This window comes from Carassius carassius, chromosome 22 (genome assembly GCF_963082965.1).
Source record: "Carassius carassius chromosome 22, fCarCar2.1, whole genome shotgun sequence".
Lineage (NCBI taxonomy): Eukaryota > Metazoa > Chordata > Actinopteri > Cypriniformes > Cyprinidae > Carassius > Carassius carassius.
In genome coordinates, this window is record NC_081776.1 from 22,328,762 (window position 1) to 22,352,744 (window position 23,983).

At 49.0% G+C, this 23,983-nt stretch overlaps 25 non-coding genes across 25 annotated transcripts; 12 read left to right on the forward strand and 13 right to left on the reverse strand.

The window, feature by feature from the left end:
• Nucleotides 1–576: 576 nt before the first annotated feature.
• On the reverse strand, nucleotides 577–659 carry trnal-cag (transfer RNA leucine (anticodon CAG)). The gene has a single exon. It is a non-coding gene; the product is annotated as a tRNA-Leu (tRNA).
• Nucleotides 660–755: 96 nt separating this feature from the next.
• trnam-cau (transfer RNA methionine (anticodon CAU)) lies at nucleotides 756–829 on the forward strand. The gene has a single exon. It is a non-coding gene; the product is annotated as a tRNA-Met (tRNA).
• A 1,920-nt stretch (nucleotides 830–2,749) lies between these two features.
• On the reverse strand, nucleotides 2,750–2,832 carry trnal-cag (transfer RNA leucine (anticodon CAG)). Its single transcript has one exon. It is a non-coding gene; the product is annotated as a tRNA-Leu (tRNA).
• A 96-nt stretch (nucleotides 2,833–2,928) lies between these two features.
• On the forward strand, nucleotides 2,929–3,002 carry trnam-cau (transfer RNA methionine (anticodon CAU)). Its single transcript has one exon. It is a non-coding gene; the product is annotated as a tRNA-Met (tRNA).
• Nucleotides 3,003–4,944: 1,942 nt separating this feature from the next.
• Nucleotides 4,945–5,027, reverse strand: trnal-cag (transfer RNA leucine (anticodon CAG)). The gene has a single exon. It is a non-coding gene; the product is annotated as a tRNA-Leu (tRNA).
• Nucleotides 5,028–5,123: 96 nt separating this feature from the next.
• Nucleotides 5,124–5,197, forward strand: trnam-cau (transfer RNA methionine (anticodon CAU)). The gene has a single exon. It is a non-coding gene; the product is annotated as a tRNA-Met (tRNA).
• A 1,919-nt stretch (nucleotides 5,198–7,116) lies between these two features.
• trnal-cag (transfer RNA leucine (anticodon CAG)) lies at nucleotides 7,117–7,199 on the reverse strand. Its single transcript has one exon. It is a non-coding gene; the product is annotated as a tRNA-Leu (tRNA).
• A 96-nt stretch (nucleotides 7,200–7,295) lies between these two features.
• trnam-cau (transfer RNA methionine (anticodon CAU)) lies at nucleotides 7,296–7,369 on the forward strand. The gene has a single exon. It is a non-coding gene; the product is annotated as a tRNA-Met (tRNA).
• A 1,943-nt stretch (nucleotides 7,370–9,312) lies between these two features.
• trnal-cag (transfer RNA leucine (anticodon CAG)) lies at nucleotides 9,313–9,395 on the reverse strand. The gene has a single exon. It is a non-coding gene; the product is annotated as a tRNA-Leu (tRNA).
• A 96-nt stretch (nucleotides 9,396–9,491) lies between these two features.
• Nucleotides 9,492–9,565, forward strand: trnam-cau (transfer RNA methionine (anticodon CAU)). Its single transcript has one exon. It is a non-coding gene; the product is annotated as a tRNA-Met (tRNA).
• A 1,920-nt stretch (nucleotides 9,566–11,485) lies between these two features.
• trnal-cag (transfer RNA leucine (anticodon CAG)) lies at nucleotides 11,486–11,568 on the reverse strand. The gene has a single exon. It is a non-coding gene; the product is annotated as a tRNA-Leu (tRNA).
• Nucleotides 11,569–11,664: 96 nt separating this feature from the next.
• On the forward strand, nucleotides 11,665–11,738 carry trnam-cau (transfer RNA methionine (anticodon CAU)). Its single transcript has one exon. It is a non-coding gene; the product is annotated as a tRNA-Met (tRNA).
• A 1,205-nt stretch (nucleotides 11,739–12,943) lies between these two features.
• Nucleotides 12,944–13,026, reverse strand: trnal-cag (transfer RNA leucine (anticodon CAG)). Its single transcript has one exon. It is a non-coding gene; the product is annotated as a tRNA-Leu (tRNA).
• A 96-nt stretch (nucleotides 13,027–13,122) lies between these two features.
• trnam-cau (transfer RNA methionine (anticodon CAU)) lies at nucleotides 13,123–13,196 on the forward strand. Its single transcript has one exon. It is a non-coding gene; the product is annotated as a tRNA-Met (tRNA).
• Nucleotides 13,197–15,116: 1,920 nt separating this feature from the next.
• On the reverse strand, nucleotides 15,117–15,199 carry trnal-cag (transfer RNA leucine (anticodon CAG)). Its single transcript has one exon. It is a non-coding gene; the product is annotated as a tRNA-Leu (tRNA).
• A 91-nt stretch (nucleotides 15,200–15,290) lies between these two features.
• Nucleotides 15,291–15,364, forward strand: trnam-cau (transfer RNA methionine (anticodon CAU)). Its single transcript has one exon. It is a non-coding gene; the product is annotated as a tRNA-Met (tRNA).
• A 1,205-nt stretch (nucleotides 15,365–16,569) lies between these two features.
• trnal-cag (transfer RNA leucine (anticodon CAG)) lies at nucleotides 16,570–16,652 on the reverse strand. Its single transcript has one exon. It is a non-coding gene; the product is annotated as a tRNA-Leu (tRNA).
• Nucleotides 16,653–16,748: 96 nt separating this feature from the next.
• trnam-cau (transfer RNA methionine (anticodon CAU)) lies at nucleotides 16,749–16,822 on the forward strand. Its single transcript has one exon. It is a non-coding gene; the product is annotated as a tRNA-Met (tRNA).
• Nucleotides 16,823–18,742: 1,920 nt separating this feature from the next.
• Nucleotides 18,743–18,825, reverse strand: trnal-cag (transfer RNA leucine (anticodon CAG)). Its single transcript has one exon. It is a non-coding gene; the product is annotated as a tRNA-Leu (tRNA).
• A 96-nt stretch (nucleotides 18,826–18,921) lies between these two features.
• Nucleotides 18,922–18,995, forward strand: trnam-cau (transfer RNA methionine (anticodon CAU)). Its single transcript has one exon. It is a non-coding gene; the product is annotated as a tRNA-Met (tRNA).
• A 1,205-nt stretch (nucleotides 18,996–20,200) lies between these two features.
• Nucleotides 20,201–20,283, reverse strand: trnal-cag (transfer RNA leucine (anticodon CAG)). The gene has a single exon. It is a non-coding gene; the product is annotated as a tRNA-Leu (tRNA).
• A 96-nt stretch (nucleotides 20,284–20,379) lies between these two features.
• trnam-cau (transfer RNA methionine (anticodon CAU)) lies at nucleotides 20,380–20,453 on the forward strand. The gene has a single exon. It is a non-coding gene; the product is annotated as a tRNA-Met (tRNA).
• A 1,920-nt stretch (nucleotides 20,454–22,373) lies between these two features.
• Nucleotides 22,374–22,456, reverse strand: trnal-cag (transfer RNA leucine (anticodon CAG)). Its single transcript has one exon. It is a non-coding gene; the product is annotated as a tRNA-Leu (tRNA).
• A 96-nt stretch (nucleotides 22,457–22,552) lies between these two features.
• Nucleotides 22,553–22,626, forward strand: trnam-cau (transfer RNA methionine (anticodon CAU)). Its single transcript has one exon. It is a non-coding gene; the product is annotated as a tRNA-Met (tRNA).
• A 1,205-nt stretch (nucleotides 22,627–23,831) lies between these two features.
• trnal-cag (transfer RNA leucine (anticodon CAG)) lies at nucleotides 23,832–23,914 on the reverse strand. Its single transcript has one exon. It is a non-coding gene; the product is annotated as a tRNA-Leu (tRNA).
• Nucleotides 23,915–23,983: the final 69 nt, after the last annotated feature.

Below are 23,983 nucleotides of genomic sequence, written 5' to 3' on the forward strand. Positions count from 1 at the left end.
CACAACTCCTTGTCCAAGCTCTTTGTTTTCTCCAGACTGGGCTACTGTTATGCTACCTTGGCGGGTCTTCCGGCACGTACTATCAAGCCTCTGCAACTGATCCAGGATGCAGCAGCGAGAGTGGTCTTAAACGAGCCAAAGAAAGCCCACGTCACACCTTTCTTCATAATTTTGCACTGGCTACCAATAGCTGTTCGCATCAGATTCAAGATACTGATGTTTGCCTAAAAGATAACCACTGGCTCTGCAGCAATATACCTAAAGTCGCTGGTTCAGACCTATGCTTGCGTTCTGCAAGTGAACGACGCCTCGTGGTGCCATCCCAAAGAGGCACAAAATCACTCTCAAGGACCTTTTCCTGGACTGTTCCCAGCTGGTGGATCGGCTTGCCTATCTCAATTCAATCAGCGGAGGCTTTAACCATTTTCAAAAAGTGTCTAAAAACTCATCCTTGTCTTCAACGCCTGCCCAATGAATACTAGCATTTGCCAAATGCTGTGTTTTGTCAAAGTTAACATCCTGCTGGCTCAACGTAGCAGAAGACTGAAGTCTCTGTCTGCAGCCAAAGGATAGATCTGTCAGAAGTGGGATTCGAACCCACGCCTCCAGGGGAGACTGCGACCTGAACGCAGCGCCTTAGACCGCTCGGCCATCCTGACACACTTGGTTGGCTAGGGATGGCCTGTTGGAGCCACACCTGAATGCACGGATCTAGAAGCTACTTATTCTCTGTTTGGGCGCCCTTTAGCCCACAAGCCTCGTTGGCGCAGTTAGGCAGCGCGTCAGTCTCATAATCTGAAGGTCGTGAGTTCGAGCCTCACACGGGGCAGAGTGGTGCTTTTTTTCTGATCACTGAGAGCGCTTAGACCAGGGGTATCAAACTAAATTCCTTTAGGGCCCGAGCCCTGTAGAGTGTTCTTCCAACCCTTCTCAAACACACAAGGCATATAGTTTTCAAATGAGTCTGAAGGCCATGATTAGCTGGATCAGGTGTGTTCAATCAGGCTTGAATCTAAACTCTGCAGGTATCCGGCCTTCCAGGGACTGAGTTTGACACCCGTGGCTTAGAAAGAAAGAGTGAGTTTCTCTGTCCCCTTCCGTGTGGGTTTCCCTGTGTCTCCTGGGGGCAAAAGGCCACAGCTCCTCTTCAGGGCAGGTGAAATGATGTTTTGTGGAAAACTGTGAGGTTCCAGGTAAATTCCCTGAATCTCATCCAGCGACATTGCGTGTAGACCCGTGCCATCCTTTTATATACAATGAAGTGAAAATTCTGCATTCATGCTGGCTAACACTGAATGAAGGCAGTAATAGCATCCCTCTCATATTCATGTAACACATGGCCACATCCTCCTGAGGTTTTGTGAAGTTTCAAAGGCCATATTGCTGCACTGGCCCGGTCCTGCAGATTTGCCTTATACAAAGTTCGGAAGATTAGACCCTTCCGATCAGAGCAGGCCACACAACTCCTTGTCCAAGCTCTTTGTTTTCTCCAGACTGGGCTACTGTTATGCTCCCTTGGCGGGTCTTCCGGCACGTACTATCAAGCCTCTGCAACTGATCCAGGATGCAGCAGCGAGAGTGGTCTTAAACGAGCCAAAGAAAGCCCACGTCACACCTCTCTTCATAATTTTGCACTGGCTACCAATAGCTGTTCGCATCAGATTCAAGATACTGATGTTTGCCTACAAGATAACCACTGGCTCTGCAGCAATATACCTAAAGTCACTGGTTCAGACCTATGCTTGCGTTCTGCAAGGGACTGAGTTTGACACCCGTGGCTAAGAAAGAAAGAGTGAGGTTCTCTGTCCCCTTCCGTGTGGGTTTCCCTGTGTCTCCTGGGGGCAAAATGCCACAGCTCCTCTTCAGGGCAGGTGAAATGAGGTTTTGTGGAAAACTGTGAGGTTTCAGGTAAATTCCCTGAATCTCATCCAGCGACATTGCGTGTAGACCCGTGCCATCCTTTCATATACAATGAAGTGAAAATTCTGCATTCATGCTGGCTAACACTGCATGAAGGCAGTAATAGAATCCCTCTCATATTCATGTAACACATGGCCACGTCGTCCTGAGGTTTTGTGAAGTTTCAAAGGCCGTATTGCTGCACTGGCCCGGTCCTGCAGATTTGCCTTATACAACGTTCGGGAGATTAGACCCTTCCGATCAGAGCAGGCCACACAACTCCTTGTCCAAGCTCTTTGTTTTCTCCAGACTGGGCTACTGTTATGCTCCCTTGGCGGGTCTTCCGGCACGTACTATCAAGCCTCTGCAACTGATCCAGGATGCAGCAGCGAGAGTGGTCTTCAACGAGCCAAAGAAAGCCCACGTCACACCTCTCTTCATAATTTTGCACTGGCTACCAATAGCTGTTCGCATCAGATTCAAGATACTGATGTTTGCCTACAAGATAACCACTGGCTCTGCAGCAATATACCTAAAGTCGCTGGTTCAGACCTATGCTTGCGTTCTGCAAGTGAACGACGCCTCGTGGTGCCATCCCAAAGAGGCACAAAATCACTCTCAAGGACCTTTTCCTGGACTGTTCCCAGCTGGTGGATCGGCTTGCCTATCTCAATTCAATCAGCGGAGGCTTTAACCATTTTCAAAAAGTGTCTAAAAACTCATCCTTGTCTTCAACGCCTGCCCAATGAATACTAGCATTTGCCAAATGCTGTGTTTTGTAAAAGTTAACATCCTGCTGGCTCAACGTAGCAGAAGACTGAAGTCTCTGTCTGCAGCCAAAGGATAGATCTGTCAGAAGTGGGATTCGAACCCACGCCTCCAGGGGAGACTGCGACCTGAACGCAGCGCCTTAGACCGCTCGGCCATCCTGACACACTTGGTTGGCTAGGGATGGCCTGTTGGAGCCACACCTGAATGCACGGATCTAGAAGCTACTTATTCTCTGTTTGGGCGCCCTTTAGCCCACAAGCCTCGTTGGCGCAGTTAGGCAGCGCGTCAGTCTCATAATCTGAAGGTCGTGAGTTCGAGCCTCACACGGGGCAGAGTGGTACTTTTTTCTGATCACTGAGAGCGCTTAGACCAGGGGTATCAAACTAAATTCCTTTAGGGCCCGAGCCCTGTAGAGTGTTCTTCCAACCCTTCTCAAACACACAAGGCATGTAGTTTTCAAATGAGCCTGAAGGCCATGATTAGCTGGATCAGGTGTGTTCAATCAGGCTTGAATCTAAACTCTGCAGGTATCCGGCCTTCCAGGGACTGAGTTTGACACCCGTGGCTAAGAAAGAAAGAGTGAGGTTCTCTGTCCCCTTCCGTGTGGGTTTCCCTGTGTCTCCTGGGGGCAAAATGCCACAGCTCCTCTTCAGGGCAGGTGAAATGAGGTTTTGTGGAAAACTGTGAGGTTCCAGGTAAATTCCCTGAATCTCATCCAGCGACATTGCGTGTAGACCCGTGCCATCCTTTCATATACAATGAAGTGAAAATTCTGCATTCATGCTGGCTAACACTGCATGAAGGCAGTAATAGAATCCCTCTCATATTCATGTAACACATGGCCACGTCGTCCTGAGGTTTTGTGAAGTTTCAAAGGCCGTATTGCTGCACTGGCCCGGTCCTGCAGATTTGCCTTATACAACGTTCGGGAGATTAGACCCTTCCGATCAGAGCAGGCCACACAACTCCTTGTCCAAGCTCTTTGTTTTCTCCAGACTGGGCTACTGTTATGCTCCCTTGGCGGGTCTTCCGGCACGTACTATCAAGCCTCTGCAACTGATCCAGGATGCAGCAGCGAGAGTGGTCTTCAACGAGCCAAAGAAAGCCCACGTCACACCTCTCTTCATAATTTTGCACTGGCTACCAATAGCTGTTCACATCAGATTCAAGATACTGATGTTTGCCTACAAGATAACCACTGGCTCTGCAGCAATATACCTAAAGTCTCTGGTTCAGACCTATGCTTGCGTTCTGCAAGTGAACGACGCCTCGTCGTTCCAGGGACTGAGTTTGACACCCGTGGCTAAGAAAGAAAGAGTGAGGTTCTCTGTCCCCTTCCGTGTGGGTTTCCCTGTGTCTCCTGGGGGCAAAATGCCACAGCTCCTCTTCAGGGCAGGTGAAATGAGGTTTTGTGGAAAACTGTGAGCTTCCAGGTAAATTCCCTGAATCTCATCCAGCGACATTGCGTGTAGACCCATGCCATCCTTTCATATACAATGAAGTGAAAATTCTGCATTCATGCTGGCTAACACTGCATGAAGGCAGTAATAGAATCCTTCTCATATTCATGTAACACATGGCCACGTCGTCCTGAGGTTTTGTGAAGTTTCAATGGCCATATTGCTGCACTGGCCCGGTCCTGCAGATTTGCCTTATACAAAGTTCGGAAGATTAGACCCTTCCGATCAGAGCAGGCCACACAACTCCTTGTCCAAGCTCTTTGTTTTCTCCAGACTGGGCTACTGTTATGCTCCCTTGGCGGGTCTTCCGGCACGTACTATCAAGCCTCTGCAACTGATCCAGGATGCAGCAGCGAGAGTGGTCTTAAACGAGCCAAAGAAAGCCCACGTCACACCTTTCTTCATAATTTTGCACTGGCTACCAATAGCTGTTCGCATCAGATTCAAGATACTGATGTTTGCCTAAAAGATAACCACTGGCTCTGCAGCAATATACCTAAAGTCGCTGGTTCAGACCTATGCTTGCGTTCTGCAAGTGAACGACGCCTCGTGGTGCCATCCCAAAGAGGCACAAAATCACTCTCAAGGACCTTTTCCTGGACTGTTCCCAGCTGGTGGATCGGCTTGCCTATCTCAATTCAATCAGCGGAGGCTTTAACCATTTTCAAAAAGTGTCTAAAAACTCATCCTTGTCTTCAACGCCTGCCCAATGAATACTAGCATTTGCCAAATGCTGTGTTTTGTCAATGTTAACATCCTGCTGGCTCAACGTAGCAGAAGACTGAAGTCTCTGTCTGCAGCCAAAGGATAGATCTGTCAGAAGTGGGATTCGAACCCACACCTCCAGGGGAGACTGCGACCTGAACGCAGCGCCTTAGACCGCTCGGCCATCCTGACACCCTTGATTGGCTAGGGATGGCCTGTTGGAGCCACACCTGAATGCAAGGATCTAGAAGCTACTTATTCTCTGTTTGGGCGCCCTTTATCCCACAAGCCTCGTTGGCGCAGTTAGGCAGCGCGTCAGTCTCATAATCTGAAGGTCGTGAGTTCGAGCCTCACATGGGGCAGAGTGGTGCTTTTTTCTGATCACTGAGAGCGCTTAGACCAGGGGTATCAAACTAAATTCCTTTAGGGCCCGAGCCCTGTAGAGTGTTGTTCCAACCCTTCTCAAACACACAAGGCATGTAGTTTTCAAATGAGCCTGAAGGCCATGATTAGTTGGATCAGGTGTGTTCAATCAGGCTTGAATCTAAACTCTGCAGGTCTCCGGCCTTCCAGGGACTGAGTTTGACACCCGTGGATTAGAAAGAAAGAGTGAGGTTCTCTGTCCCCTTCCGTGTGGGTTTCCCTGTGTCTCCTGGGGGCAAAAGGCCACAGCTCCACTTCAGGGCAGGTGAAATGATGTTTTGTGGAAAACTGTGAGGTTCCAGGTAAATTCCCTGAATCTCATCCAGCGACATTGCGTGTAGACCCGTGCCATCCTTTTATATACAATGAAGTGAAAATTCTGCATTCATGCTGGCTAACACTGAATGAAGGCAGTAATAGCATCCCTCTCATATTCATGTAACACATGGCCACATCCTCCTGAGGTTTTGTGAAGTTTCAAAGGCCATATTGCTGCACTGGCCCGGTCCTGCAGATTTGCCTTATACAAAGTTCTGAAGATTAGACCCTTCCGATCAGAGCAGGCCACACAACTCCTTGTCCAAGCTCTTTGTTTTCTCCAGACTGGGCTACTGTTATGCTCCCTTGGCGGGTCTTCCGGCATGTACTATCAAGCCTCTGCAACTGATCCAGGATGCAGCAGCGAGAGTGGTCTTAAACGAGCCAAAGAAAGCCCACGTCACACCTCTCTTCATAATTTTGCACTGGCTACCAATAGCTGTTCGCATCAGATTCAAGATACTGATGTTTGCCTACAAGATAACCACTGGCTCTGCAGCAATATACCTAAAGTCACTGGTTCAGACCTATGCTTGCGTTCTGCAAGGGACTGAGTTTGACACCCGTGGCTAAGAAAGAAAGAGTGAGGTTCTCTGTCCCCTTCCGTGTGGGTTTCCCTGTGTCTCCTGGGGGCAAAATGCCACAGCTCCTCTTCAGGGCAGGTGAAATGAGGTTTTGTGGAAAACTGTGAGGTTCCAGGTAAATTCCCTGAATCTCATCCAGCGACATTGCGTGTAGACCCGTGCCATCCTTTCATATACAATGAAGTGAAAATTCTGCATTCATGCTGGCTAACACTGCATGAAGGCAGTAATAGAATCCCTCTCATATTCATGTAACACATGGCCACGTCGTCCTGAGGTTTTGTGAAGTTTCAAAGGCCGTATTGCTGCACTGGCCCGGTCCTGCAGATTTGCCTTATACAACGTTCGGGAGATTAGACCCTTCCGATCAGAGCAGGCCACACAACTCCTTGTCCAAGCTCTTTGTTTTCTCCAGACTGGGCTACTGTTATGCTCCCTTGGCGGGTCTTCCGGCACGTACTATCAAGCCTCTGCAACTGATCCAGGATGCAGCAGCGAGAGTGGTCTTCAACGAGCCAAAGAAAGCCCACGTCACACCTCTCTTCATAATTTTGCACTGGCTACCAATAGCTGTTCGCATCAGATTCAAGATACTGATGTTTGCCTACAAGATAACCACTGGCTCTGCAGCAATATACCTAAAGTCGCTGGTTCAGACCTATGCTTGCGTTCTGCAAGTGAACGACGCCTCGTGGTGCCATCCCAAAGAGGCACAAAATCACTCTCAAGGACCTTTTCCTGGACTGTTCCCAGCTGGTGGATCGGCTTGCCTATCTCAATTCAATCAGCGGAGGCTTTAACCATTTTCAAAAAGTGTCTAAAAACTCATCCTTGTCTTCAACGCCTGCCCAATGAATACTAGCATTTGCCAAATGCTGTGTTTTGTAAAAGTTAACATCCTGCTGGCTCAACGTAGCAGAAGACTGAAGTCTCTGTCTGCAGCCAAAGGATAGATCTGTCAGAAGTGGGATTCGAACCCACGCCTCCAGGGGAGACTGCGACCTGAACGCAGCGCCTTAGACCGCTCGGCCATCCTGACACACTTGGTTGGCTAGGGATGGCCTGTTGGAGCCACACCTGAATGCACGGATCTAGAAGCTACTTATTCTCTGTTTGGGCGCCCTTTAGCCCACAAGCCTCGTTGGCGCAGTTAGGCAGCGCGTCAGTCTCATAATCTGAAGGTCGTGAGTTCGAGCCTCACACGGGGCAGAGTGGTGCTTTTTTCTGATCACTGAGAGCGCTTAGACCAGGGGTATCAAACTAAATTCCTTTAGGGCCCGAGCCCTGTAGAGTGTTCTTCCAACCCTTCTCAAACACACAAGGCATGTAGTTTTCAAATGAGCCTGAAGGCCATGATTAGCTGGATCAGGTGTGTTCAATCAGGCTTGAATCTAAACTCTGCAGGTATCCGGCCTTCCAGGGACTGAGTTTGACACCCGTGGCTTAGAAAGAAAGAGTTAGTTTCTCTGTCCCCTTCCGTGTGGGTTTCCCTGTGTCTCCTGGGGGCAAAAGGCCACAGCTCCTCTTCAGGGCAGGTGAAATGATGTTTTGTGGAAAACTGTGAGGTTCCAGGTAAATTCCCTGAATCTCATCCAGCGACATTGCGTGTAGACCCGTGCCATCCTTTTATATACAATGAAGTGAAAATTCTGCATTCATGCTGGCTAACACTGAATGAAGGCAGTAATAGCATCCCTCTCATATTCATGTAACACATGGCCACATCCTCCTGAGGTTTTGTGAAGTTTCAAAGGCCATATTGCTGCACTGGCCCGGTCCTGCAGATTTGCCTTATACAAAGTTCGGAAGATTAGACCCTTCCGATCAGAGCAGGCCACACAACTCCTTGTCCAAGCTCTTTGTTTTCTCCAGACTGGGCTACTGTTATGCTCCCTTGGCGGGTCTTCCGGCACGTACTATCAAGCCTCTGCAACTGATCCAGGATGCAGCAGCGAGAGTGATCTTAAACGAGCCAAAGAAAGCCCACGTCACACCTCTCTTCATAATTTTGCACTGGCTACCAATAGCTGTTCGCATCAGATTCAAGATACTGATGTTTGCCTACAAGATAACCACTGGCTCTGCAGCAATATACCTAAAGTCTCTGTTTCAGACCTATGCTTGCGTTCTGCAAGTGAACGACGCCTCGTCGTTCCAGGTACTGAGTTTGACACCCGTGGCTAAGAAAGAAAGAGTGAGGTTCTCTGTCCCCTTCCGTGTGGGTTTCCCTGTGTCTCCTGGGGGCAAAATGCCACAGCTCCTCTTCAGGGCAGGTGAAATGAGGTTTTGTGGAAAACTGTGAGCTTCCAGGTAAATTCCCTGAATCTCATCCAGCGACATTGCGTGTAGACCCGTGCCATCCTTTCATATACAATGAAGTGAAAATTCTGCATTCATGCTGGCTAACACTGCATGAAGGCAGTAATAGAATCCTTCTCATATTCATGTAACACATGGCCACGTCGTCCTGAGGTTTTGTGAAGTTTCAATGGCCATATTGCTGCACTGGCCCGGTCCTGCAGATTTGCCTTATACAAAGTTCGGGAAGATTAGACCCTTCCGATCAGAGCAGGCCACACAACTCCTTGTCCAAGCTCTTTGTTTTCTCCAGACTGGGCTACTGTTATGCTCCCTTGGCGGGTCTTCCGGCACGTACTATCAAGCCTCTGCAACTGATCCAGGATGCAGCAGCGAGAGTGGTCTTAAACGAGCCAAAGAAAGCCCACGTCACACCTTTCTTCATAATTTTGCACTGGCTACCAATAGCTGTTCGCATCAGATTCAAGATACTGATGTTTGCCTAAAAGATAACCACTGGCTCTGCAGCAATATACCTAAAGTCGCTGGTTCAGACCTATGCTTGCGTTCTGCAAGTGAACGACGCCTCGTGGTGCCATCCCAAAGAGGCACAAAATCACTCTCAAGGACCTTTTCCTGGACTGTTCCCAGCTGGTGGATCGGCTTGCCTATCTCAATTCAATCAGCGGAGGCTTTAACCATTTTCAAAAAGTGTCTAAAAACTCATCCTTGTCTTCAACGCCTGCCCAATGAATACTAGCATTTGCCAAATGCTGTGTTTTGTCAAAGTTAACATCCTGCTGGCTTAACGTAGCAGAAGACTGAAGTCTCTGTCTGCAGCCAAAGGATAGATCTGTCAGAAGTGGGATTCGAACCCACGCCTCCAGGGGAGACTGCGACCTGAACGCAGCGCCTAAGACCGCTCGGCCATCCTGACACCCTTGATTGGCTAGGGATGGCCTGTTGGAGCCACACCTGAATGCAAGGATCTAGAAGCTACTTATTCTCTGTTTGGGCGCCCTTTATCCCACAAGCCTCGTTGGCGCAGTTAGGCAGCGCGTCAGTCTCATAATCTGAAGGTCGTGAGTTCGAGCCTCACACGGGGCAGAGTGGTGCTTTTTTTCTGATCACTGAGAGCGCTTAGACCAGGGGTATCAAACTAAATTCCTTTAGGGCCCGAGCCCTGTAGAGTGTTGTTCCAACCCTTCTCAAACACACAAGGCATGTAGTTTTCAAATGAGCCTGAAGGCCATGATTAGTTGGATCAGGTGTGTTCAATCAGGCTTGAATCTAAACTCTGCAGGTCTCCGGCCTTCCAGGGACTGAGTTTGACACCCGTGGATTAGAAAGAAAGAGTGAGGTTCTCTGTCCCCTTCCGTGTGGGTTTCCCTGTGTCTCCTGGGGGCAAAAGGCCACAGCTCCTCTTCAGGGCAGGTGAAATGATGTTTTGTGGAAAACTGTGAGGTTCCAGGTAAATTCCCTGAATCTCATCCAGCGACATTGCGTGTAGACCCGTGCCATCCTTTTATATACAATGAAGTGAAAATTCTGCATTCATGCTTGCTAACACTGAATGAAGGCAGTAATAGCATCCCTCTCATATTCATGTAACACATGGCCACATCCTCCTGAGGTTTTGTGAAGTTTCAAAGGCCATATTGCTGCACTGGCCCGGTCCTGCAGATTTGCCTTATACAAAGTTCTGAAGATTAGACCCTTCCGATCAGAGCCGGCCACACAACTCCTTGTCCAAGCTCTTTGTTTTCTCCAGACTGGGCTACTGTTATGCTCCCTTGGCGGGTCTTCCGGCACGTACTATCAAGCCTCTGCAACTGATCCAGGATGCAGCAGCGAGAGTGGTCTTAAACGAGCCAAAGAAAGCCCACGTCACACCTCTCTTCATAATTTTGCACTGGCTACCAATAGCTGTTCGCATCAGATTCAAGATACTGATGTTTGCCTACAAGATAACCACTGGCTCTGCAGCAATATACCTAAAGTCACTGGTTCAGACCTATGCTTGCGTTCTGCAAGGGACTGAGTTTGACACCCGTGGCTAAGAAAGAAAGAGTGAGGTTCTCTGTCCCCTTCCGTGTGGGTTTCCCTGTGTCTCCTGGGGGCAAAATGCCACAGCTCCTCTTCAGGGCAGGTGAAATGAGGTTTTGTGGAAAACTGTGAGGTTCCAGGTAAATTCCCTGAATCTCATCCAGCGACATTGCGTGTAGACCCGTGCCATCCTTTCATATACAATGAAGTGAAAATTCTGCATTCATGCTGGCTAACACTGCATGAAGGCAGTAATAGAATCCCTCTCATATTCATGTAACACATGGCCACGTCGTCCTGAGGTTTTGTGAAGTTTCAAAGGCCGTATTGCTGCACTGGCCCGGTCCTGCAGATTTGCCTTATACAACGTTCGGGAGATTAGACCCTTCCGATCAGAGCAGGCCACACAACTCCTTGTCCAAGCTCTTTGTTTTCTCCAGACTGGGCTACTGTTATGCTCCCTTGGCGGGTCTTCCGGCACGTACTATCAAGCCTCTGCAACTGATCCAGGATGCAGCAGCGAGAGTGGTCTTCAACGAGCCAAAGAAAGCCCACGTCACACCTCTCTTCATAATTTTGCACTGGCTACCAATAGCTGTTCGCATCAGATTCAAGATACTGATGTTTGCCTACAAGATAACCACTGGCTCTGCAGCAATATACCTAAAGTCGCTGGTTCAGACCTATGCTTGCGTTCTGCAAGTGAACGACGCCTCGTGGTGCCATCCCAAAGAGGCACAAAATCACTCTCAAGGACCTTTTCCTGGACTGTTCCCAGCTGGTGGATCGGCTTGCCTATCTCAATTCAATCAGCGGAGGCTTTAACCATTTTCAAAAAGTGTCTAAAAACTCATCCTTGTCTTCAACTTCTGCCCAATGAATACTAGCATTTGCCAAATGCTGTGTTTTGTCAAAGTTAACGCCCTGCTGGCTCAACGTAGCAGAAGACTGAAGTCTCTGTCTGCAGCCAAAGGATAGATCTGTCAGAAGTGGGATTCGAAACCACGCCTCCAGGGGAGACTGCGACCTGAACGCAGGGCCTTAGACCGCTCGGCCATCCTGACACACTTGGTTGGCTAGGGATGGCCTGTTGGAGCCACACCTGAATGCACGGATCTAGAAGCTACTTATTCTCTGTTTGGGCGCCCTTTAGCCCACAAGCCTCGTTGGCGCAGTTAGGCAGCGCGTCAGTCTCATAATCTGAAGGTCGTGAGTTCGAGCCTCACACGGGGCAGAGTGGTGCTTTTTTCTGATCACTGAGAGCGCTTAGACCAGGGGTATCAAACTAAATTCCTTTAGGGCCCGAGCCCTGTAGAGTGTTCTTCCAACCCTTCTCAAACACACAAGGCATGTAGTTTTCAAATGAGCCTGAAGGCCATGATTAGTTGGATCAGGTGTGTTCAATCAGGCTTGAATCTAAACTCTGCAGGTCTCCGGCCTTCCAGGGACTGAGTTTGACACCCGTGGCTTAGAAAGAAAGAGTGAGGTTCTCTGTCCCCTTCTGTGTGGGTTTCCCTGTGTCTCCTGGGGGCAAAAGGCCACAGCTCCTCTTCAGGGAAGGTGAAATGATGTTTTGTGGAAAACTGTGAGGTTCCAGGTAAATTCCCTGAATCTCATCCAGCGACATTGCGTGTAGACCCGTGCCATCCTTTTGTACACAATGAAGTGAAAATACTGCATTCATGCTGGCTAACACTGAATGAAGGCAGTAATAGCATCCCTCTCATATTCATGTAACACATGGCCACATCCTCCTGAGGTTTTGTGAAGTTTCAATGGCCATATTGCTGCACTGGCCCGGTCCTGCAGATTTGCCTTATACAAAGTTCGGAAGATTAGACCCTTCCGATCAGAGCAGGCCACACAACTCCTTGTCCAAGCTCTTTGTTTTCTCCAGACTGGGCTACTGTTATGCTCCCTTGGCGGGTCTTCCGGCACGTACTATCAAGCCTCTGCAACTGATCCAGGATGCAGCAGCGAGAGTGGTCTTAAACGAGCCAAAGAAAGCCCACGTCACACCTTTCTTCATAATTTTGCACTGGCTACCAATAGCTGTTCGCATCAGATTCAAGATACTGATGTTTGCCTAAAAGATAACCACTGGCTCTGCAGCAATATACCTAAAGTCGCTGGTTCAGACCTATGCTTGCGTTCTGCAAGTGAACGACGCCTCGTGGTGCCATCCCAAAGAGGCACAAAATCACTCTCAAGGACCTTTTCCTGGACTGTTCCCAGCTGGTGGATCGGCTTGCCTATCTCAATTCAATCAGCGGAGGCTTTAACCATTTTCAAAAAGTGTCTAAAAACTCATCCTTGTCTTCAACGGCTGCCCAATGAATACTAGCATTTGCCAAAATGCTGTGTTTTGTCAAAGTTAACATCCTGCTGGCTCAACGTAGCAGAAGACTGAAGTCTCTGTCTGCAGCCAAAGGATAGATCTGTCAGAAGTGGGATTCGAACCCACGCCTCCAGGGGAGACTGCGACCTGAACGCAGCGCCTTAGACCGCTCGGCCATCCTGACACCCTTGATTGGCTAGGGATGGCCTGTTGGAGCCACACCTGAATGCAAGGATCTAGAAGCTACTTATTCTCTGTTTGGGCGCCCTTTATCCCACAAGCCTCGTTGGCGCAGTTAGGCAGCGCGTCAGTCTCATAATCTGAAGATCGTGAGTTCGAGCCTCACATGGGGCAGAGTGGTGCTTTTTTTCTGATCACTGAGAGCGCTTAGACCAGGGGTATCAAACTAAATTCCTTTAGGGCCTGAGCCCTGTAGAGTGTTGTTCCAACCCTTCTCAAACACACAAGGCATGTAGTTTTCAAATGAGCCTGAAGGCCATGATTAGTTGGATCAGGTGTGTTCAATCAGGCTTGAATCTAAACTCTGCAGGTCTCCGGCCTTCCAGGGACTGAGTTTGACACCCGTGGCTAAGAAAGAAAGAGTGAGGTTCTCTGTCCCCTTCCGTGTGGGTTTCCCTGTGTCTCCTGGGGGCAAAAGGCCACAGCTCCTCTTCAGGGCAGGTGAAATGATGTTTTGTGGAAAACTGTGAGGTTCCAGGTAAATTCCCTGAATCTCATCCAGCGACATTGCGTGTAGACCCGTGCCATCCTTTTATATACAATGAAGTGAAAATTCTGCATTCATGCTTGCTAACACTGAATGAAGGCAGTAATAGCATCCCTCTCATATTCATGTAACACATGGCCACATCCTCCTGAGGTTTTGTGAAGTTTCAAAGGCCATATTGCTGCACTGGCCCGGTCCTGCAGATTTGCCTTATACAAAGTTCTGAAGATTAGACCCTTCCGATCAGAGCAGGCCACACAACTCCTTGTCCAAGCACTTTGTTTTCTCCAGACTGGGCTACTGTTATGCTCCCTTGGCGGGTCTTCCGGCACGTACTATCAAGCCTCTGCAACTGATCCAGGATGCAGCAGCGAGAGTGGTCTTAAACGAGCCAAAGAAAGCCCACGTCACACCTCTCTTCATAATTTTGCACTGGCTACCAATAGCTGTTCGCATCAGATTCAAGATACTGATGTTTGCCTACAAGATAACCACTGGCTCTGCAGCAATATACCTAAAGTCACTGGTTCAAACCTATGCTTGCGTTCTGCAAGGGACTGAGTTTGACACCCGTGGCTAAGAAAGAAAGAGTGAGGTTCTCTGTCCCCTTCCGTGTGGGTTTCCCTGTGTCTCCTGGGGGCAAAATGCCACAGCTCCTCTTCAGGGCAGGTGAAATGAGGTTTTGTGGAAAACTGTGAGGTTCCAGGTAAATTCCCTGAATCTCATCCAGCGACATTGCGTGTAGACCCGTGCCATCCTTTCATATACAATGAAGTGAAAATTCTGCATTCATGCTGGCTAACACTGCATGAAGGCAGTAATAGAATCCCTCTCATATTCATGTAACACATGGCCACGTCGTCCTGAGGTTTTGTGAAGTTTCAAAGGCCGTATTGCTGCACTGGCCCGGTCCTGCAGATTTGCCTTATACAACGTTCGGGAGATTAGACCCTTCCGATCAGAGCAGGCCACACAACTCCTTGTCCAAGCTCTTTGTTTTCTCCAGACTGGGCTACTGTTATGCTCCCTTGGCGGGTCTTCCGGCACGTACTATCAAGCCTCTGCAACTGATCCAGGATGCAGCAGCGAGAGTGGTCTTCAACGAGCCAAAGAAAGCCCACGTCACACCTCTCTTCATAATTTTGCACTGGCTACCAATAGCTGTTCGCATCAGATTCAAGATACTGATGTTTGCCTACAAGATAACCACTGGCTCTGCAGCAATATACCTAAAGTCGCTGGTTCAGACCTATGCTTGCGTTCTGCAAGTGAACGACGCCTCGTGGTGCCATCCCAAAGAGGCACAAAATCACTCTCAAGGACCTTTTCCTGGACTGTTCCCAGCTGGTGGATCGGCTTGCCTATCTCAATTCAATCAGCGGAGGCTTTAACCATTTTCAAAAAGTGTCTAAAAACTCATCCTTGTCTTCAACTTCTGCCCAATGAATACTAGCATTTGCCAAATGCTGTGTTTTGTCAAAGTTAACGCCCTGCTGGCTCAACGTAGCAGAAGACTGAAGTCTCTGTCTGCAGCCAAAGGATAGATCTGTCAGAAGTGGGATTCGAAACCACGCCTCCAGGGGAGACTGCGACCTGAACGCAGCGCCTTAGACCGCTCGGCCATCCTGACACAATGGCTAGGGATGGCCTGTTGGAGCCACACCTGAATGCACGGATCTAGAAGCTACTTATTCTCTGTTTGGGCGCCCTTTAGCCCACAAGCCTCGTTGGCGCAGTTAGGCAGCGCGTCAGTCTCATAATCTGAAGGTCGTGAGTTCGAGCCTCACACGGGGCAGAGTGGTGCTTTTTTCTGATCACTGAGAGCGCTTAGACCAGGGGTATCAAACTAAATTCCTTTAGGGCCCGAGCCCTGTAGAGTGTTCTTCCAACCCTTCTCAAACACACAAGGCATGTAGTTTTCAAATGAGCCTGAAGGCCATGATTAGTTGGATCAGGTGTGTTCAATCAGGCTTGAATCTAAACTCTGCAGGTCTCCGGCCTTCCAGGGACTGAGTTTGACACCCGTGGCTTAGAAAGAAAGAGTGAGGTTCTCTGTCCCCTTCTGTGTGGGTTTCCCTGTGTCTCCTGGGGGCAAAAGGCCACAGCTCCTCTTCAGGGAAGGTGAAATGATGTTTTGTGGAAAACTGTGAGGTTCCAGGTAAATTCCCTGAATCTCATCCAGCGACATTGCGTGTAGACCCGTGCCATCCTTTTGTACACAATGAAGTGAAAATACTGCATTCATGCTGGCTAACACTGAATGAAGGCAGTAATAGCATCCCTCTCATATTCATGTAACACATGGCCACATCCTCCTGAGGTTTTGTGAAGTTTCAATGGCCATATTGCTGCACTGGCCCGGTCCTGCAGATTTGCCTTATACAAAGTTCGGAAGATTAGACCCTTCCGATCAGAGCAGGCCACACAACTCCTTGTCCAAGCTCTTTGTTTTCTCCAGACTGGGCTACTGTTATGCTCCCTTGGCGGGTCTTCCGGCACGTACTATCAAGCCTCTGCAACTGATCCAGGATGCAGCAGCGAGAGTGGTCTTAAACGAGCCAAAGAAAGCCCACGTCACACCTTTCTTCATAATTTTGCACTGGCTACCAATAGCTGTTCGCATCAGATTCAAGATACTGATGTTTGCCTAAAAGATAACCACTGGCTCTGCAGCAATATACCTAAAGTCGCTGGTTCAGACCTATGCTTGCGTTCTGCAAGTGAACGACGCCTCGTGGTGCCATCCCAAAGAGGCACAAAATCACTCTCAAGGACCTTTTCCTGGACTGTTCCCAGCTGGTGGATCGGCTTGCCTATCTCAATTCAATCAGCGGAGGCTTTAACCATTTTCAAAAAGTGTCTAAAAACTCATCCTTGTCTTCAACGGCTGCCCAATGAATACTAGCATTTGCCAAAATGCTGTGTTTTGTCAAAGTTAACATCCTGCTGGCTCAACGTAGCAGAAGACTGAAGTCTCTGTCTGCAGCCAAAGGATAGATCTGTCAGAAGTGGGATTCGAACCCACGCCTCCAGGGGAGACTGCGACCTGAACGCAGCGCCTTAGACCCCTCGGCCATCCTGACACCCTTGATTGGCTAGGGATGGCCTGTTGGAGCCACACCTGAATGCAAGGATCTAGAAGCTACTTATTCTCTGTTTGGGCGCCCTTTATCCCACAAGCCTCGTTGGCGCAGTTAGGCAGCGCGTCAGTCTCATAATCTGAAGATCGTGAGTTCGAGCCTCACATGGGGCAGAGTGGTGCTTTTTTTCTGATCACTGAGAGCGCTTAGACCAGGGGTATCAAACTAAATTCCTTTAGGGCCCGAGCCCTGTAGAGTGTTGTTCCAACCCTTCTCAAACACACAAGGCATGTAGTTTTCAAATGAGCCTGAAGGCCATGATTAGTTGGATCAGGTGTGTTCAATCAGGCTTGAATCTAAACTCTGCAGGTCTCCGGCCTTCCAGGGACTGAGTTTGACACCCGTGGCTAAGAAAGAAAGAGTGAGGTTCTCTGTCCCCTTCCGTGTGGGTTTCCCTGTGTCTCCTGGGGGCAAAAGGCCACAGCTCCTCTTCAGGGCAGGTGAAATGATGTTTTGTGGAAAACTGTGAGGTTCCAGGTAAATTCCCTGAATCTCATCCAGCGACATTGCGTGTAGACCCGTGCCATCCTTTTATATACAATGAAGTGAAAATTCTGCATTCATGCTTGCTAACACTGAATGAAGGCAGTAATAGCATCCCTCTCATATTCATGTAACACATGGCCACATCCTCCTGAGGTTTTGTGAAGTTTCAAAGGCCATATTGCTGCACTGGCCCGGTCCTGCAGATTTGCCTTATACAAAGTTCTGAAGATTAGACCCTTCCGATCAGAGCAGGCCACACAACTCCTTGTCCAAGCTCTTTGTTTTCTCCAGACTGGGCTACTGTTATGCTCCCTTGGCGGGTCTTCCGGCACGTACTATCAAGCCTCTGCAACTGATCCAGGATGCAGCAGCGAGAGTGGTCTTAAACGAGCCAAAGAAAGCCCACGTCACACCTCTCTTCATAATTTTGCACTGGCTACCAATAGCTGTTCGCATCAGATTCAAGATACTGATGTTTGCCTACAAGATAACCACTGGCTCTGCAGCAATATACCTAAAGTCACTGGTTCAGACCTATGCTTGCGTTCTGCAAGGGACTGAGTTTGACACCCGTGGCTAAGAAAGAAAGAGTGAGGTTCTCTGTCCCCTTCCGTGTGGGTTTCCCTGTGTCTCCTGGGGGCAAAATGCCACAGCTCCTCTTCAGGGCAGGTGAAATGAGGTTTTGTGGAAAACTGTGAGGCTCCAGGTAAATTCCCTGAATCTAATCCAGCGACATTGCGTGTAGACCCGTGCCATCCTTTCATATACAATGAAGTGAAAATTCTGCATTCATGCTGGCTAACACTGCATGAAGGCAGTAATAGAATCCCTCTCATATTCATGTAACACATGGCCACGTCGTCCTGAGGTTTTGTGAAGTTTCAAAGGCCGTATTGCTGCACTGGCCCGGTCCTGCAGATTTGCCTTATACAACGTTCGGGAGATTAGACCCTTCCGATCAGAGCAGGCCACACAACTCCTTGTCCAAGCTCTTTGTTTTCTCCAGACTGGGCTACTGTTATGCTCCCTTGGCGGGTCTTCCGGCACGTACTATCAAGCCTCTGCAACTGATCCAGGATGCAGCAGCGAGAGTGGTCTTCAACGAGCCAAAGAAAGCCCACGTCACACCTCTCTTCATAATTTTGCACTGGCTACCAATAGCTGTTCGCATCAGATTCAAGATACTGATGTTTGCCTACAAGATAACCACTGGCTCTGCAGCAATATACCTAAAGTCGCTGGTTCAGACCTATGCTTGCGTTCTGCAAGTGAACGACGCCTCGTGGTGCCATCCCAAAGAGGCACAAAATCACTCTCAAGGACCTTTTCCTGGACTGTTCCCAGCTGGTGGATCGGCTTGCCTATCTCAATTCAATCAGCGGAGGCTTTAACCATTTTCAAAAAGTGTCTAAAAACTCATCCTTGTCTTCAACTTCTGCCCAATGAATACTAGCATTTGCCAAATGCTGTGTTTTGTCAAAGTTAACGCCCTGCTGGCTCAACGTAGCAGAAGACTGAAGTCTCTGTCTGCAGCCAAAGGATAGATCTGTCAGAAGTGGGATTCGAAACCACGCCTCCAGGGGAGACTGCGACCTGAACGCAGCGCCTTAGACCGCTCGGCCATCCTGACACACTTGGTTGGCTAGGGATGGCCTGTTGGAGCCACACCTGAATGCACGGATCTAGAAGCTACTTATTCTCTGTTTGGGCGCCCTTTAGCCCACAAGCCTCGTTGGCGCAGTTAGGCAGCGCGTCAGTCTCATAATCTGAAGGTCGTGAGTTCGAGCCTCACACGGGGCAGAGTGGTGCTTTTTTCTGATCACTGAGAGCGCTTAGACCAGGGGTATCAAACTAAATTCCTTTAGGGCCCGAGCCCTGTAGAGTGTTCTTCCAACCCTTCTCAAACACACAAGGCATGTAGTTTTCAAATGAGCCTGAAGGCCATGATTAGTTGGATCAGGTGTGTTCAATCAGGCTTGAATCTAAACTCTGCAGGTCTCCGGCCTTCCAGGGAATGAGTTTGACACCCGTGGCTTAGAAAGAAAGAGTGAGGTTCTCTGTCCCCTTCTGTGTGGGTTTCCCTGTGTCTCCTGGGGGCAAAAGGCCACAGCTCCTCTTCAGGGAAGGTGAAATGATGTTTTGTGGAAAACTGTGAGGTTCCAGGTAAATTCCCTGAATCTCATCCAGCGACATTGCGTGTAGACCCGTGCCATCCTTTTGTACACAATGAAGTGAAAATACTGCATTCATGCTGGCTAACACTGAATGAAGGCAGTAATAGCATCCCTCTCATATTCATGTAACACATGGCCACATCCTCCTGAGGTTTTGTGAAGTTTCAATGGCCATATTGCTGCACTGGCCCGGTCCTGCAGATTTGCCTTATACAAAGTTCGGAAGATTAGACCCTTCCGATCAGAGCAGGCCACACAACTCCTTGTCCAAGCTCTTTGTTTTCTCCAGACTGGGCTACTGTTATGCTCCCTTGGCGGGTCTTCCGGCACGTACTATCAAGCCTCTGCAACTGATCCAGGATGCAGCAGCGAGAGTGGTCTTAAACGAGCCAAAGAAAGCCCACGTCACACCTTTCTTCATAATTTTGCACTGGCTACCAATAGCTGTTCGCATCAGATTCAAGATACTGATGTTTGCCTAAAAGATAACCACTGGCTCTGCAGCAATATACCTAAAGTCGCTGGTTCAGACCTATGCTTGCGTTCTGCAAGTGAACGACGCCTCGTGGTGCCATCCCAAAGAGGCACAAAATCACTCTCAAGGACCTTTTCCTGGACTGTTCCCAGCTGGTGGATCGGCTTGCCTATCTCAATTCAATCAGCGGAGGCTTTAACCATTTTCAAAAAGTGTCTAAAAACTCATCCTTGTCTTCAACGGCTGCCCAATGAATACTAGCATTTGCCAAAATGCTGTGTTTTGTCAAAGTTAACATCCTGCTGGCTCAACGTAGCAGAAGACTGAAGTCTCTGTCTGCAGCCAAAGGATAGATCTGTCAGAAGTGGGATTCGAACCCACGCCTCCAGGGGAGACTGCGACCTGAACGCAGCGCCTTAGACCGCTCGGCCATCCTGACACCCTTGATTGGCTAGGGATGGCCTGTTGGAGCCACACCTGAATGCAAGGATCTAGAAGCTACTTATTCTCTGTTTGGGCGCCCTTTATCCCACAAGCCTCGTTGGCGCAGTTAGGCAGCGCGTCAGTCTCATAATCTGAAGATCGTGAGTTCGAGCCTCACATGGGGCAGAGTGGTGCTTTTTTTCTGATCACTGAGAGCGCTTAGACCAGGGGTATCAAACTAAATTCCTTTAGGGCCCGAGCCCTGTAGAGTGTTGTTCCAACCCTTCTCAAACACACAAGGCATGTAGTTTTCAAATGAGCCTGAAGGCCATGATTAGTTGGATCAGGTGTGTTCAATCAGGCTTGAATCTAAACTCTGCAGGTCTCCGGCCTTCCAGGGACTGAGTTTGACACCCGTGGCTAAGAAAGAAAGAGTGAGGTTCTCTGTCCCCTTCCGTGTGGGTTTCCCTGTGTCTCCTGGGGGCAAAAGGCCACAGCTCCTCTTCAGGGCAGGTGAAATGATGTTTTGTGGAAAACTGTGAGGTTCCAGGTAAATTCCCTGAATCTCATCCAGCGACATTGCGTGTAGACCCGTGCCATCCTTTTATATACAATGAAGTGAAAATTCTGCATTCATGCTTGCTAACACTGAATGAAGGCAGTAATAGCATCCCTCTCATATTCATGTAACACATGGCCACATCCTCCTGAGGTTTTGTGAAGTTTCAAAGGCCATATTGCTGCACTGGCCCGGTCCTGCAGATTTGCCTTATACAAAGTTCTGAAGATTAGACCCTTCCGATCAGAGCAGGCCACACAACTCCTTGTCCAAGCACTTTGTTTTCTCCAGACTGGGCTACTGTTATGCTCCCTTGGCGGGTCTTCCGGCACGTACTATCAAGCCTCTGCAACTGATCCAGGATGCAGCAGCGAGAGTGGTCTTAAACGAGCCAAAGAAAGCCCACGTCACACCTCTCTTCATAATTTTGCACTGGCTACCAATAGCTGTTCGCATCAGATTCAAGATACTGATGTTTGCCTACAAGATAACCACTGGCTCTGCAGCAATATACCTAAAGTCACTGGTTCAGACCTATGCTTGCGTTCTGCAAGGGACTGAGTTTGACACCCGTGGCTAAGAAAGAAAGAGTGAGGTTCTCTGTCCCCTTCCGTGTGGGTTTCCCTGTGTCTCCTGGGGGCAAAATGCCACAGCTCCTCTTCAGGGCAGGTGAAATGAGGTTTTGTGGAAAACTGTGAGGTTCCAGGTAAATTCCCTGAATCTCATCCAGCGACATTGCGTGTAGACCCGTGCCATCCTTTCATATACAATGAAGTGAAAATTCTGCATTCATGCTGGCTAACACTGCATGAAGGCAGTAATAGAATCCCTCTCATATTCATGTAACACATGGCCACGTCGTCCTGAGGTTTTGTGAAGTTTCAAAGGCCGTATTGCTGCACTGGCCCGGTCCTGCAGATTTGCCTTATACAACGTTCGGGAGATTAGACCCTTCCGATCAGAGCAGGCCACACAACTCCTTGTCCAAGCTCTTTGTTTTCTCCAGACTGGGCTACTGTTATGCTCCCTTGGCGGGTCTTCCGGCACGTACTATCAAGCCTCTGCAACTGATCCAGGATGCAGCAGCGAGAGTGGTCTTCAACGAGCCAAAGAAAGCCCACGTCACACCTCTCTTCATAATTTTGCACTGGCTACCAATAGCTGTTCGCATCAGATTCAAGATACTGATGTTTGCCTACAAGATAACCACTGGCTCTGCAGCAATATACCTAAAGTCGCTGGTTCAGACCTATGCTTGCGTTCTGCAAGTGAACGACGCCTCGTGGTGCCATCCCAAAGAGGCACAAAATCACTCTCAAGGACCTTTTCCTGGACTGTTCCCAGCTGGTGGATCGGCTTGCCTATCTCAATTCAATCAGCGGAGGCTTTAACCATTTTCAAAAAGTGTCTAAAAACTCATCCTTGTCTTCAACTTCTGCCCAATGAATACTAGCATTTGCCAAATGCTGTGTTTTGTCAAAGTTAACGCCCTGCTGGCTCAACGTAGCAGAAGACTGAAGTCTCTGTCTGCAGCCAAAGGATAGATCTGTCAGAAGTGGGATTCGAAACCACGCCTCCAGGGGAGACTGCGACCTGAACGCAGCGCCTTAGACCGCTCGGCCATCCTGACACACTTGGTTGGCTAGGGATGGCCTGTTGGAGCCACACCTGAATGCACGGATCTAGAAGCTACTTATTCTCTGTTTGGGCGCCCTTTAGCCCACAAGCCTCGTTGGCGCAGTTAGGCAGCGCGTCAGTCTCATAATCTGAAGGTCGTGAGTTCGAGCCTCACACGGGGCAGAGTGGTGCTTTTTTCTGATCACTGAGAGCGCTTAGACCAGGGGTATCAAACTAAATTCCTTTAGGGCCCGAGCCCTGTAGAGTGTTCTTCCAACCCTTCTCAAACACACAAGGCATGTAGTTTTCAAATGAGCCTGAAGGCCATGATTAGTTGGATCAGGTGTGTTCAATCAGGCTTGAATCTAAACTCTGCAGGTCTCCGGCCTTCCAGGGACTGAGTTTGACACCCGTGGCTTAGAAAGAAAGAGTGAGGTTCTCTGTCCCCTTCTGTGTGGGTTTCCCTGTGTCTCCTGGGGGCAAAAGGCCACAGCTCCTCTTCAGGGAAGGTGAAATGATGTTTTGTGGAAAACTGTGAGGTTCCAGGTAAATTCCCTGAATCTCATCCAGCGACATTGCGTGTAGACCCGTGCCATCCTTTTGTACACAATGAAGTGAAAATACTGCATTCATGCTGGCTAACACTGAATGAAGGCAGTAATAGCATCCCTCTCATATTCATGTAACACATGGCCACATCCTCCTGAGGTTTTGTGAAGTTTCAATGGCCATATTGCTGCACTGGCCCGGTCCTGCAGATTTGCCTTATACAAAGTTCGGAAGATTAGACCCTTCCGATCAGAGCAGGCCACACAACTCCTTGTCCAAGCTCTTTGTTTTCTCCAGACTGGGCTACTGTTATGCTCCCTTGGCGGGTCTTCCGGCACGTACTATCAAGCCTCTGCAACTGATCCAGGATGCAGCAGCGAGAGTGGTCTTAAACGAGCCAAAGAAAGCCCACGTCACACCTTTCTTCATAATTTTGCACTGGCTACCAATAGCTGTTCGCATCAGATTCAATATACTGATGTTTGCCTAAAAGATAACCACTGGCTCTGCAGCAATATACCTAAAGTCGCTGGTTCAGACCTATGCTTGCGTTCTGCAAGTGAACGACGCCTCGTGGTGCCATCCCAAAGAGGCACAAAATCACTCTCAAGGACCTTTTCCTGGACTGTTCCCAGCTGGTGGATCGGCTTGCCTATCTCAATTCAATCAGCGGAGGCTTTAACCATTTTCAAAAAGTGTCTAAAAACTCATCCTTGTCTTCAACGGCTGCCCAATGAATACTAGCATTTGCCAAAATGCTGTGTTTTGTCAAAGTTAACATCCTGCTGGCTCAACGTAGCAGAAGACTGAAGTCTCTGTCTGCAGCCAAAGGATAGATCTGTCAGAAGTGGGATTCGAACCCACGCCTCCAGGGGAGACTGCGACCTGAACGCAGCGCCTTAGACCGCTCGGCCATCCTGACACCCTTGATTGGCTAGGGATGGCCTGTTGGAGCCACACCTGAATGCAAGGATCTAGAAGCTACTTATTC